This window comes from Canis lupus, chromosome 3, assembly GCF_003254725.2.
Source record: "Canis lupus dingo isolate Sandy chromosome 3, ASM325472v2, whole genome shotgun sequence".
In the NCBI taxonomy this organism is placed as follows: domain Eukaryota; kingdom Metazoa; phylum Chordata; class Mammalia; order Carnivora; family Canidae; genus Canis; species Canis lupus.
Window position 1 is genome coordinate 52,542,930 of NC_064245.1, and position 10,832 is coordinate 52,553,761.

Consider the following 10,832-nt stretch of genomic DNA (forward strand, 5'->3'; position numbering starts at 1 on the left):
ACGCCCTCACTGATACAGCACATGCTTACTCACAGGCTCAGACAAATGTCACCCACGCCATCAGTTGGTTCTAGAAATCTCAGGGACACATTCTCATAGAATGTGCACCCCTTAAGGCCCATCTGCTGGGGTGTCCAGGGGTAAATGTGGGGAAGACTTGCAGTTCCCTGTCCTTCCTGAGGGATACTCCAGATTCCCTGGCCTCTTACTTAACTGGCCACATGTTGGCACTCACCTCACTATCTAGACATCACTGGGGACTCCCCATTTGTCTTGCCTTTTCAGAGCATCAGAGTAGTTCAAGGCACTTGCTTCAGCCACATGCATCCATAGCAAATATGCACATACAAACACACACAAGGGTGTGACACATGCTCAAATGCACGCAGGCATATCCAGGTGTGCATGAGCACGCACACACACACACACACACACAGAGGCCTGGTTTAGGCCATTCTGCAAGTGATGGATGCTTCAGTCACTGTCAGTAATGAGAGATTGAGAAGTGCTGAGAGGGAACATAGGAGAGAGACAGTTGGGAGACACCTGGGTGGCTCAGTGGTTGAGCGTCTGCCTTCAGCTCAGGGCATGATCCTGGGGTCCATGGATCAAGTCCTGCATCAGGCTCTCTGTGAGGAGCCTGCTTCTCCCTCTGACTGTGTCTCTGCCTCTCTCTCTCTCTCTGTGTCTCTCATAAATAAATAAAATCTTTTTAAAAAAATCTTTATTCATGAGGGAGAGAGAGAGAGAGAGAGAGAGCCCTGCCCCTTGCTCCCGGTATGCCAGGCACTGTGCTAGGATGTGGTACTAACATTGACAGGTCTGTAAAGCTAGGCATGGCGAGGTCAGGGTGGCTTGCTAAGGTCTGACATTGAAGGTAGCAGAGCCAGGATCACATGGAGCAGGTCAGCCCAGAGATTGTGCTCTTTACCACACGGCTGTGAGGGCCACCTCTCAGCTGTGAGGGGCTTTTTCAGGTATTTGTGCACAAACACACCTAGCCCAGGGTCAGGTGCACAGCAGGACCAGGCAACTGATCCTTTAGCTACCATGTGTTATACTCTGGGCAAAAAAGCCAGTGAACCACCTCTTACAGGGGTGAAGAGCAGAAACAGCCTGAATAATGATCTGCTGGGCAGCTTTCAGGACAGGGGTCCCAGGATACATGGGGGTCTTCCTCAGGAAATGCCTTTGCTGCCTGAGACCCCTTGTTCTGGGGATGAGGTTTCCTGGGGCAAGGGCAGGTCAGAGACCACCACTCTCTGGCAAATAGGCAGCCTGGCTCACTGTGCCCCAAATTAATGCTCTGTTCCAGGTCCTCACACCCCTGGGTGTGCCATGGCTATGTTGCACTCCCCACCCCAAGGTGTCTCTGAGTAGCACAACCCCTTTGTCACTCTGATATTGCCAGACCATGAATATGAGCCCCAAGCTGTCGCACTAAGTCAGGTTGGATTGTTTTTGGCTGCAAGTAACCAACAGCATCTCTAGTGGCCCTGGGACTTGAACCCTGGTCTCTCTTAATGCTTGTCCCCTTAACAACATGTCATAATAGCCTAGCAAGAGAGCGGACCAGTGAACCCTACCCTAATCCCAATCACTAGATGCCACCTCGGGAGGGGGTCCTGGCTGATACAGGGGGATTGTGTGGTTCACAGACTGTCCCCATCCCCAAGTCCTGGGCCTGGCCTAGAGGAGAAGTGAGGGGAGGGCGCTGCTCCATTTTCTCCCCACCACACCCCATGTCCCAGGACACCTCTCAGAGCTGGGTCAGGCCAGCCTAGCTTGCTCCCATCCTCCCCGGGCGGGCGTGATGAATGCCAGGACCGCTTATAGAGTCACAATCGCCAAATTAGGTTGCCAAAGGCATCCCAGGCACAGCCTGGAAACACCTCCCCGACTGAAAGGAGGCACGTCTGGACGGAGCAAACGTCTTTATTCAGCTCTAACTGACGTTTCACAGACGTCTGTAACTCTGTCTGGAGGGACACAAAGCGCCCCCATGCTCGGCCCAGGCAGCCTCTTTATGTCGCCCCCTTTCATCTGGCAGTCAAAAGTGTACGAGCTGCCTGGGCCGTCCTACCCCGTCCTGAGGCCAGGACAAAGGCGGGTGCTGCACACAGAGGCCGCCTGGTGGGCCTTTACCTCCCGGAGTGCGTTATGCTAATCCAGCGCCAGCCGGGCCCCCTCCTGCATATCGATGGGCAGCTGCCAGCCTGGCTGGGGATGGGGAGAGTTCCGGCTCTCCCAGGGAAGGGGTGGCCCTGCCAGTGAGGTCTGAGAGGGTGGGTCAACCTGTACTCAGTTGGCTCAGGCAGGGGGGAATGGACTTTGGTGGTCAGCAAAGGTTCTCAGCCTGGAATCCATGGCCCCCAGGGGGAGGGACATGTGACCCTCTGAAATTATAGGCAAATCTATGAAGAGGTCCTTTTCTCTAGGGGAGAGGGTCTGCTCCTTTTTTTTTTTTTGGTAAGATTTTATTTATTTGAGAGAGAGAAAGAACCAGAGAGAGAGCACGAAAGAGCACAAGCAGGGGGTCGGCAGGGAGAGGGAGAAGCAGGTTCCCCGCTGAGCAGGGAGCCTAACACAGGGTTCGATCCCAGGATCCCAGGATATGATCTGAGCTGAAGGCAGATGCTTAACTGACCAACCCAGGTGCCCCTCATCAGATACTTCTAAAGGCAAGTCTTACTGCTGGGCTTATCCAACCTCCCATTTCACAGATGGAAAAGTGGAGGCCCAGAGAGCAGGCACCCTTTGCCCAGGATGCTCCAAGTTAAATTAGTGGTAGCACTTGGGCCTCTACTCCTGCTCAGAGAAGCTCTCTGCTGTCAGAGTGGGCTTACAGAGACGGGGCAGGTAGCTGTAGGGAGGGATACAGGCTCACAGAGGAGGGGCCAGCAGGACAGGGGAGCGTGCCACAGTCTACCAGGGCCACTGCTGCTCAGCCATAGCCCAGCATTGCCAAATCCTCCAGAGAAGACTCAGATACTTTTTTTCTTAAAGATTTTATTTTTTTATTCATGAGAGACACAGAGAGAGGCAGACACAGGCAGAGGGAGAAGCAGACTCCATGCAGGGAGCCTGATGTGGGATTCGATCTTGAACCCCAGGACCACACCCTGAGCCAAAGGCAGAAGCTCAACTACTGAGCCACCCAGGCGTTCCTCAGATATTTTAAAAATATGAAATGAGCCACTTTAAAAATGCAGATTCGTATTTTAAAGCCTCTGGGAGGGTGGGGAGGGGTGGCCTACATGGCCAGGGGGCTGCTGGGTTTGAGACTTGCTTTTGGCCTCACTGAGTGAGATTTTCAACCTCCATTCACAGGGCTGCAGGCAAAGGATGCTTGATAGGAGAGGCAGAGGGTCTCCCTTGCCCCAAAGTCAAAAGTGGGCTGCAATGCTGGCCTGAGGTCCAAAAACCCACCCCAGCTGTCCCTGGTGCCCTGGAGCATGTCTGCGGCCCTCTGACCTGGTGGCTTCTGCTCTCAGCCTCAAGCCGATGCCCCATCTCCAGTGACTGCAGTCCCTGGTCTTTCCTGGGGCCTGCTGTTTTCCTGGCTGGAGGCAGAAATGACAGGTTAATAGCAGTCTGTACTGGTCCCCATAGGGGGCCCTGACCTTCCTTCTGGGCTTGGCATCATCCCACAGAGTATCCTCCAGAGGGGGTGAGTGGGGAGGGAGACAGATGGAGAAGGAGACAGCCACAGAGAGAGACACACACACACACAGGGAGAGAGAGAGAGAGAGAGACAGAGAGAGACAATGAAAGAGAGAGAGACAGCCTGAAAGAGACAGCCAGAGAGAGAGAGAGAGAGAAACAGAGGAAAATAGAGAAGATGAGAAGGGAAGGGGGGAATCAGGCAGATAGAGAAGGAGAGAAGAGAAAAAATCAAAGGGAGAGGTGGAGGAGAGACTCGGGGTGGGGGGTGGAGACAGAAGAAGGAAGCCGGGGAAAGAGAGGAGCTAGACTTATACAGGTAGAGAGAGCCAGAGACAGGAAAAGGAGAAGGGGGAAACCGTGAGTCACACAGGCAGGCACCCCAGGAGAGCAGGCAAGAAGGAGAGGGGAGGACAGAGGTGGGGAGTGCTCACCCCAGGCACCCTCAGGCTCCGCAGACCCAGTCCTCCCTTGACAGGGCCCTCTGGGCAGTTCTCAGAGGCTCAGAGCGGAGAGCATCATGTCAGATGTCTGAGCTGATTTACTCTTTGCTCTGAAGCTCAGCTAGAGCCAGCACTACCTCTGTGCCCGGTTGGTGACAAACTTCCAGAACTGACCCGCTGGTGGCTCTGAAAAGGTAGGAAGGTGATTCTTGCTGAGATCCCAGGGAGGCCTTCCCCGATGGGGAGCTTCATTCACCCTTCAGAGGAGTTTACATTTATTTTGGGAAGGATGAAACCCAAGTTTCCAAATTCCTAAAATATTTTCTTTTAAGGATCCCTGGGTGGCTCAGAGGTTTAGCGCCTGCCTTCAGCTCAGGGCATGATCATGGAGTCCCGGGATCGAGTCCTACATCAGGCTCCCTGCATGGAGCCTGCTTCTCCCTCTGCCTGTGTCTCTGCCTCTTTCTCTCTCTCTGTGTCTCTCATGAATAAATAAATAAGATCTTTTAAAAAAATAAGATAAAATATTTTCTTTTAGAAATAGTTATTAGATTTTAAGATGATAAAGTAAAAATATGTTTGGTGTGATGGCACAGGAGGAATCAAGGGAAAAGTAAGTTTTCCCTAGCAGCCTCCCAAGCACTCTTTGGAGGACAGGATCTGAGTCCTCCAAGCAAAATTCACGAGGGGTTCCCTCTCCTTTCCCTCCCCTTGGCTGAAGGGATTGGGGCTCCTGATTGGCATTCATGCCAGCTCTGCCTGCTGGATCCTGCAATGGGAATTCTCTGGAACATACAGGAGGGCCAGGTCCTTAGCGAAGCAGCTTTTTACAAGAACCCACACTTGTAAGCACATGAGCAGTGTGCACGCATGTGCATGATCCACCTTCCAGGGGTGGTTCCTGGAGTGTCCAAGGGTTAGCTAGGTGACCTGTCATTACAGTCGGTGGTAGCAGCCAGCCAGAGAGATTAGAACATACATCAGGCACTGGCGTGCAGCTTGTAACTAGGGCCTTTGAGATATCTGACCTGGGCATTTGGTGCTTAGTGACAAGTAGGGAAATTTCAGGGGCAGGATGGAGAGTGCTAGGGCAACAGGGGGGTGGTTTGAGGGGAAAGATGAGCAGATGGGCCAGACTCTTCCCTTTGTTTGTTCGTGATTGATACCTTCTTTCTATCAAGCATTTACAGTGATGTTTCTCTGGTGTGCATTTAATTATGTGCATAAATGTTCAATGTTTTTAATTAAAAAAACTATAAAAATACATTTGAATATATGCTTTTTCTTCTCTACTACATATTAGTACATCCATTTATACAGGTATAGGACTGTTTAGAGTCATATATACCAAATCATGTATATGGGCTTGCTGGGCAATTGGGAAAGGCCCAATATTTTTTTTATTTTGGGTAATTTTTTTAAAGATTTTATTTATTTATTTATTTTAAATTTTTTTTTTTTTGAGAGAGAGAGGGAGAGAGTACAAGTAGAGATAGAGGCAGAGGGAGAAGCAGACACCCCCTGAGCAAGGAGCCTGACACAGGGCTCAATTCCAGGACCCTGGGATCATGACCTGAGCCAAAGGCAGATGCTTAACGACCAAGCCACCCAGGTGCCCCACCAGGGGTAATTTTGATAGTACTGGATGTTTACCCTGAGTATTGACCCTAACCTCACAAAGGTAAGACTTGACCTAATCCCTCCTCTGTGGCAAGCCTTCCCTTATGCCCTAAAGGAGACAGAAACACACGTTCTGTCCTTGTGGACCTTGTATCCTACTGGGATGTGCCATCTAGACATGTGATGAGTATGCCTGTGATGTGTGCTCTTATGGGAGGTATGTCCATGGTGAAATGGCATTCAGGAAGGTTCTATAGAGCAGGGACACTGGAGAGAATTCTCAAAGGGGGAGTAGGAGTGGTTATAGCATTAATGGCTTCAGCCTAGCTCCAGAGCACTGGGGAAACAGCCTGAGTTCAAGTTCTGGTCCTGCCACATACTAGCTGTGTGAATGAATTCATATATGCCCAATCCCTAGAACTGAGCTTGGTACACAGTAGGTGCTTTGTGTTTGCTGTTCTTGGTCTTTAGTCCTATCCTGTCCTGGCCAGCTACCGTGTCAGTGGTCTTGGGCTTGCCTCCCTATGGAAACTGTGGTTATAGTATCCGGGGCCGCCTGCACCCCTGCCTCCCAGCACCTGGCCCAATGGAGGTCAAATGGTAACTACCCATTGAAGTATATTTGCTCTGGGAAGAATTTCTGGCCATCATCCTGTACAGTGATAAATGTGGACCCTAGCCTTTTCTCCCTCTTGAGGGGCAGGAGGTGCTGAGCTGAGGCTTCACACCCTCCCCCAGATCTCTCTCCTTGCCCCAACTGCCAATGCCTTCCTGCACCCCATCCTCCTGCCAGCTTCCCACAGGGCTGATCCTAACAGCCCTGGATGGAAGAGTCGGACTGGGAGTAGGGGTATGGTCAGGCAGCAACCCTGTGAGCATAGATGGAGAGGGGGCTCCTTACGTTCAGAGGGGCACTGACAAGCCAGGTGGGTCCAGCAGGGAACAGCCAACTGTTGGAGTGCCATACCCCAGGGAAACAGGAGAGTCTGGGGAGGCAAGGGGAGCCCAGAGGGCAAGAGAATGCAGCTGGTGCAGGTGCTCGATGATTGCTCTGAAGCAGCACATCCCCTACCTGACCCTTCTGTGTGCCCATAGCTCCCAGCTGGGAGTAACTGGAGCTCCTAGCTGGGAGTGACCAGAGCATACGCTACAGTGTACCAATGCTAAGGGTTGCCATGACCATGCCCTCCCTGGGTCACCTTGGTCTTCTGCATCCTCCACACCTCATTCAGAACCAGGTGAATTGCTGGTGCCCATTTGCTGCTTAATGGATGAACTGGACTCCCATGGTGGTGGTGGTGGTGGTGGTTGTGGTGGTGGTGACGGGGGAGGCCCAAGGGGTAGAGGGATAGGATAGAGCTGGGTTCAAATCTCTGTTTCTCACCTATTAGCTGTGTGGCTTGGGCAAGTCACTTAGCTTCTCTGAGCCTCGGTTTCTTCACCTATGAAATGGGAAGCCCAGAGTCTACCTCCCTGGGTTCAGTGAGCCACTGTGTGCAAAGCAAGTAATAGCATCTGCACAGAGGCTCAGTGAGCTAAGACCTTTCTCTGAATCCCTGCATATCTCCATCTGTGCGTACTGCCACTCCCTCCTTCAGTACCCCATCTCTGACACCCCTCGGATCCCAGGCACCTCTCAAACTGCTCAAGACTCAGCCTGGCCCACAAGGAACCAGCCACAGGGACAGAGAACTGCCCACCTTCATCTCAATGTAACTTAGAGGCCACCTCTTCCATCCCCTCTGGGGTTCCTGCCTCACTTCCCCATCCTTCATTTTAACGGGCCCAAAAGGATATCCCAGAGCACAACTCAAGCTGGAAATTTCTGGAATTCATGAAGAAAGCCCCGCACTGGTGGTGGAAGTGTTCTCAAGGCCTGGGTGCCTCACATCCCCAGGCCTGCCCGCGCCTTGGAGAAGGGTCCTGGTACCTCCTATTTTCCCAGCCAGGAGGCCTGCGGGTTCCCACATTACCACATGAATGGGGCACAAGCCCCTGGTCCACTCGAGCAAACAATTTGGCTAGCAAATTGACATAATTATGAGAGACAGAGAGAGGAAAGAAAGCGGCCCCCACCTCCGAGGCCCCCCAGCGGGTGGCTCCCGCCGAGCTCCTCCCTGGCTTTGTGGGCCGGGCGCTCAGGGCTGATTAGAAACCGTGTGGCCTTTTCAAGAGCCCTAAGTGATTGGCCCCCTTAATCTGATTACAATTTGCAGAGTCCCTCCAGCCGCCTCTGAAGGGCCTTTCTCAAGCACCCTGCTCGATGGTGCGCGCGCGCACGCATACACACACACACACACACACACACACACACACACACACACACACTTAGCACCCACTCGGGCCTGCTGGTGGGGGCTAGGCTCCTTTGTCCATGCTTTACTTCTTCAGTTAGGGACCTTGAGCGGCCCCAGTCCCCTAAAGGTACACCCTAGACTTCAGATACATGCAGGGGGACTGGGGCTGCCCTAACACACCAGGTCACCTACCTTTAGAGTCCCACACAGATATACCGCCCAGACGAGGGGCACCTGAGGATACGCACACCCCATGGGCACACCTTCCCCAGCACCCATCCTTCGTTAGAGGCCACTCTGAGCGTCCAGCTCCATGCTGTGTAAGCCCATCAAGGGCGGCCCTGTCTCCACAGCAGCTATATTTCTGGGGCTCTTCGAGCTGCAGCTCCCAGGGGATTAGGCCCAGCAGGCTGCCTGGACACCGCTCAGCCACAGGCTGCTCCCACTGCCCCCCCTGGGAACTCAGCCCTCCACAGCCACTTTGTAGCTCTTAATCCCCAGCCTCAGCCACAATGGCTCCTTTTCCCATACTCGTTCCTGGCTCTTACAGGCTCCAGCCTGGCCTCCCACCCCTAAATGGAGCACCCCCCCCCACCCTGGGGGGGCAGCAGCTTAAGATGAGGGTGGGGTGGGGGGCAAATCTGGGGCCAAAGCAGAAAGAGGCAGAAGATGGCTCTGGCCTTGTTAGCTAACCATGCATCCTCACAGAGGAGGAAGTGGGGCCCGAGCAGGTGGCTCTAGCCCTCCCAGGTGATGTCCCAGCCTGCTGCACCCACATACCTCAGGCCCTCAGCCTGGAGGCCCTGAGAAGTGTTTTCTCCACTTAGGAACCCCACTGTCGGGCAGCCCCGGTGGCACAGCGGTTTAGCGCCACCGCCTGCAGCCTAGGGAGTGATCCTGGAGACCCGGGATCGAGTCCCACATCAGGCTCTCTGAATGGAGCCTGCTTCTCCCTCTGCCTGTGTCTCTGCCTCTCTCTCTCTGTGTCTCTATGAATAATAATTTTTTAAAAATCTTAAAAAAACTTAAAAAAAAAAAAAGGAACCCCACTGTCTTCTCAGACTGTCCCACAGACCTTCTGGTGGCTGGAGCCTAGGTTGAGATGTTGGAATCAGAAGGACCTGCGCCCCAGTCTCACCCTAGCACCATCTTCAATAACTCTGTGACCTTGGAAGGGTTACTTATCATCTCTGGGCCTCAGTCTCCCCACCGGTGAGATGGGTGTGATACAAGCTTTCTCTCAGGGTGGCATAGGGTGCTTCCAGCAGTCAGCAGGACACCCGGCACACAAATGGCATCAATCTATGGCTGCTGCCACCATGTGCGAGTCAAAACCAGGAGGAAACCGGGGGTACAAACACTGATGGGGGTACAGTCTCTGTGCACCCCTGCAGCCCTGCTGGGAATGCCAGGCTCTGCAGTCCTGGGGGTTTTCCAGGACAAGTCTCGCAGGCCACAATTTTTAGATCTTGTCCTTGATCATGAGACGCAGAGCGGGTCTGGGCAACAGCGGTCTAGACGCAGGTCTCTACCTCCATAGGGCCCCGGGCACAGGTCCCCCAGGGCAGCCTCACAGCTCCCTGGGACGACCCCCTGGACCCGCACAGCTCCCAGGACCCAGGTCAGGTGATGGGGGGACGGTGGTGGCAGGGGTCCCGCCCCGGCCTTCTCCGAGCCCGAGCCCGAGCGCGGTGCTGCCGGGCTCTTAACCCGGTTAGCCGACCTCCAGGGGCTCCTCTCCCCGCCCTGGGCCGGTCTCCCGGGACCGTCTCCCGGGTCCCGCCGGCGCCCAGGCCCCTCCCCCGCCCTCGGGGGCGTGCCGCGGGGCGGGGCCGCCGGGCCGGGGGGCGGGCGGCTGGGGCTCGGCTCCGCGGAAATGAAAGCCGCCGCTCCGCTCCTCGCCACGCCGCACCCCTGCCGCGCCGCCGCGCACCTCCTCCTTTGTCACAATGTTTTTCAATCCGGTGAAGCAAACTGTCCAATTAGAGCCGGCGCCTCCAGCTTCCATCTTTGCCGACGTTTAATTAACATGCTCCTCTTGGCAGCTGCTGACAAGTTCCAGAAACAGGTTGTAAAGGGTTTTTGTCTTTACCCAGCATGGAAAATGAGGGGTGTTACATCGCGGGAACATGAATAGGTTGCATTTCAGCTCCCTCCTCCCCCCCCTCCGGCACGGAGAATGAAGGCCTGAGTGTGTGTATGTATGTGTGAATTGTGAGGGGGGCGGGGAGGGCGGATTTGGAGGCAAGAGAGACCTCCTCCCTCTCCCCTCACCCCTTCTTCCCTGGAGTCTTTGCTCCACAAAGGATCTGGATTCTGCTGCGTGTCTGCCAGCTGGCACACTTTGGCCTCACGGCTCTGCTAGCCATAGCAAAGCTCGCTATGTTGGTTCCCATCTCTGGGTCTTTGCCTGGGCTGTCCCTGTGCCATCCTTCTGGTAAACTCCTATTCAGCCTCCAAAACCCTGCTCAGGTGACCCGCTTTGGGAACCCCCCTGGGCATTGAATGGCGGTCAGGGTTTAGGGTGGATGCTCGGTGTCTGGTTGGTCCTGTGAGCTACACTGTAAACCCCCTAAGGGTACGAAGTGTGTGTTACTCTGACCAGGGTGGTGGCTGGCGGTAGGAAGTGGGGAGACCTAAACTGCTGTGGAGGGAGGGAAGGCTTGCTTGGCAGGGAGGAAGGAGGGCAGGGTTGGGGTAGAGCCATTGGCTCAAAGGAGCCTTCCCCTCATTCTCCCACCCTGCCTGAGTGCCCTTGTAATGGGACAGGGTCAAATGAAGGTCACAGTTTTCACAATGGGTGTGTTTC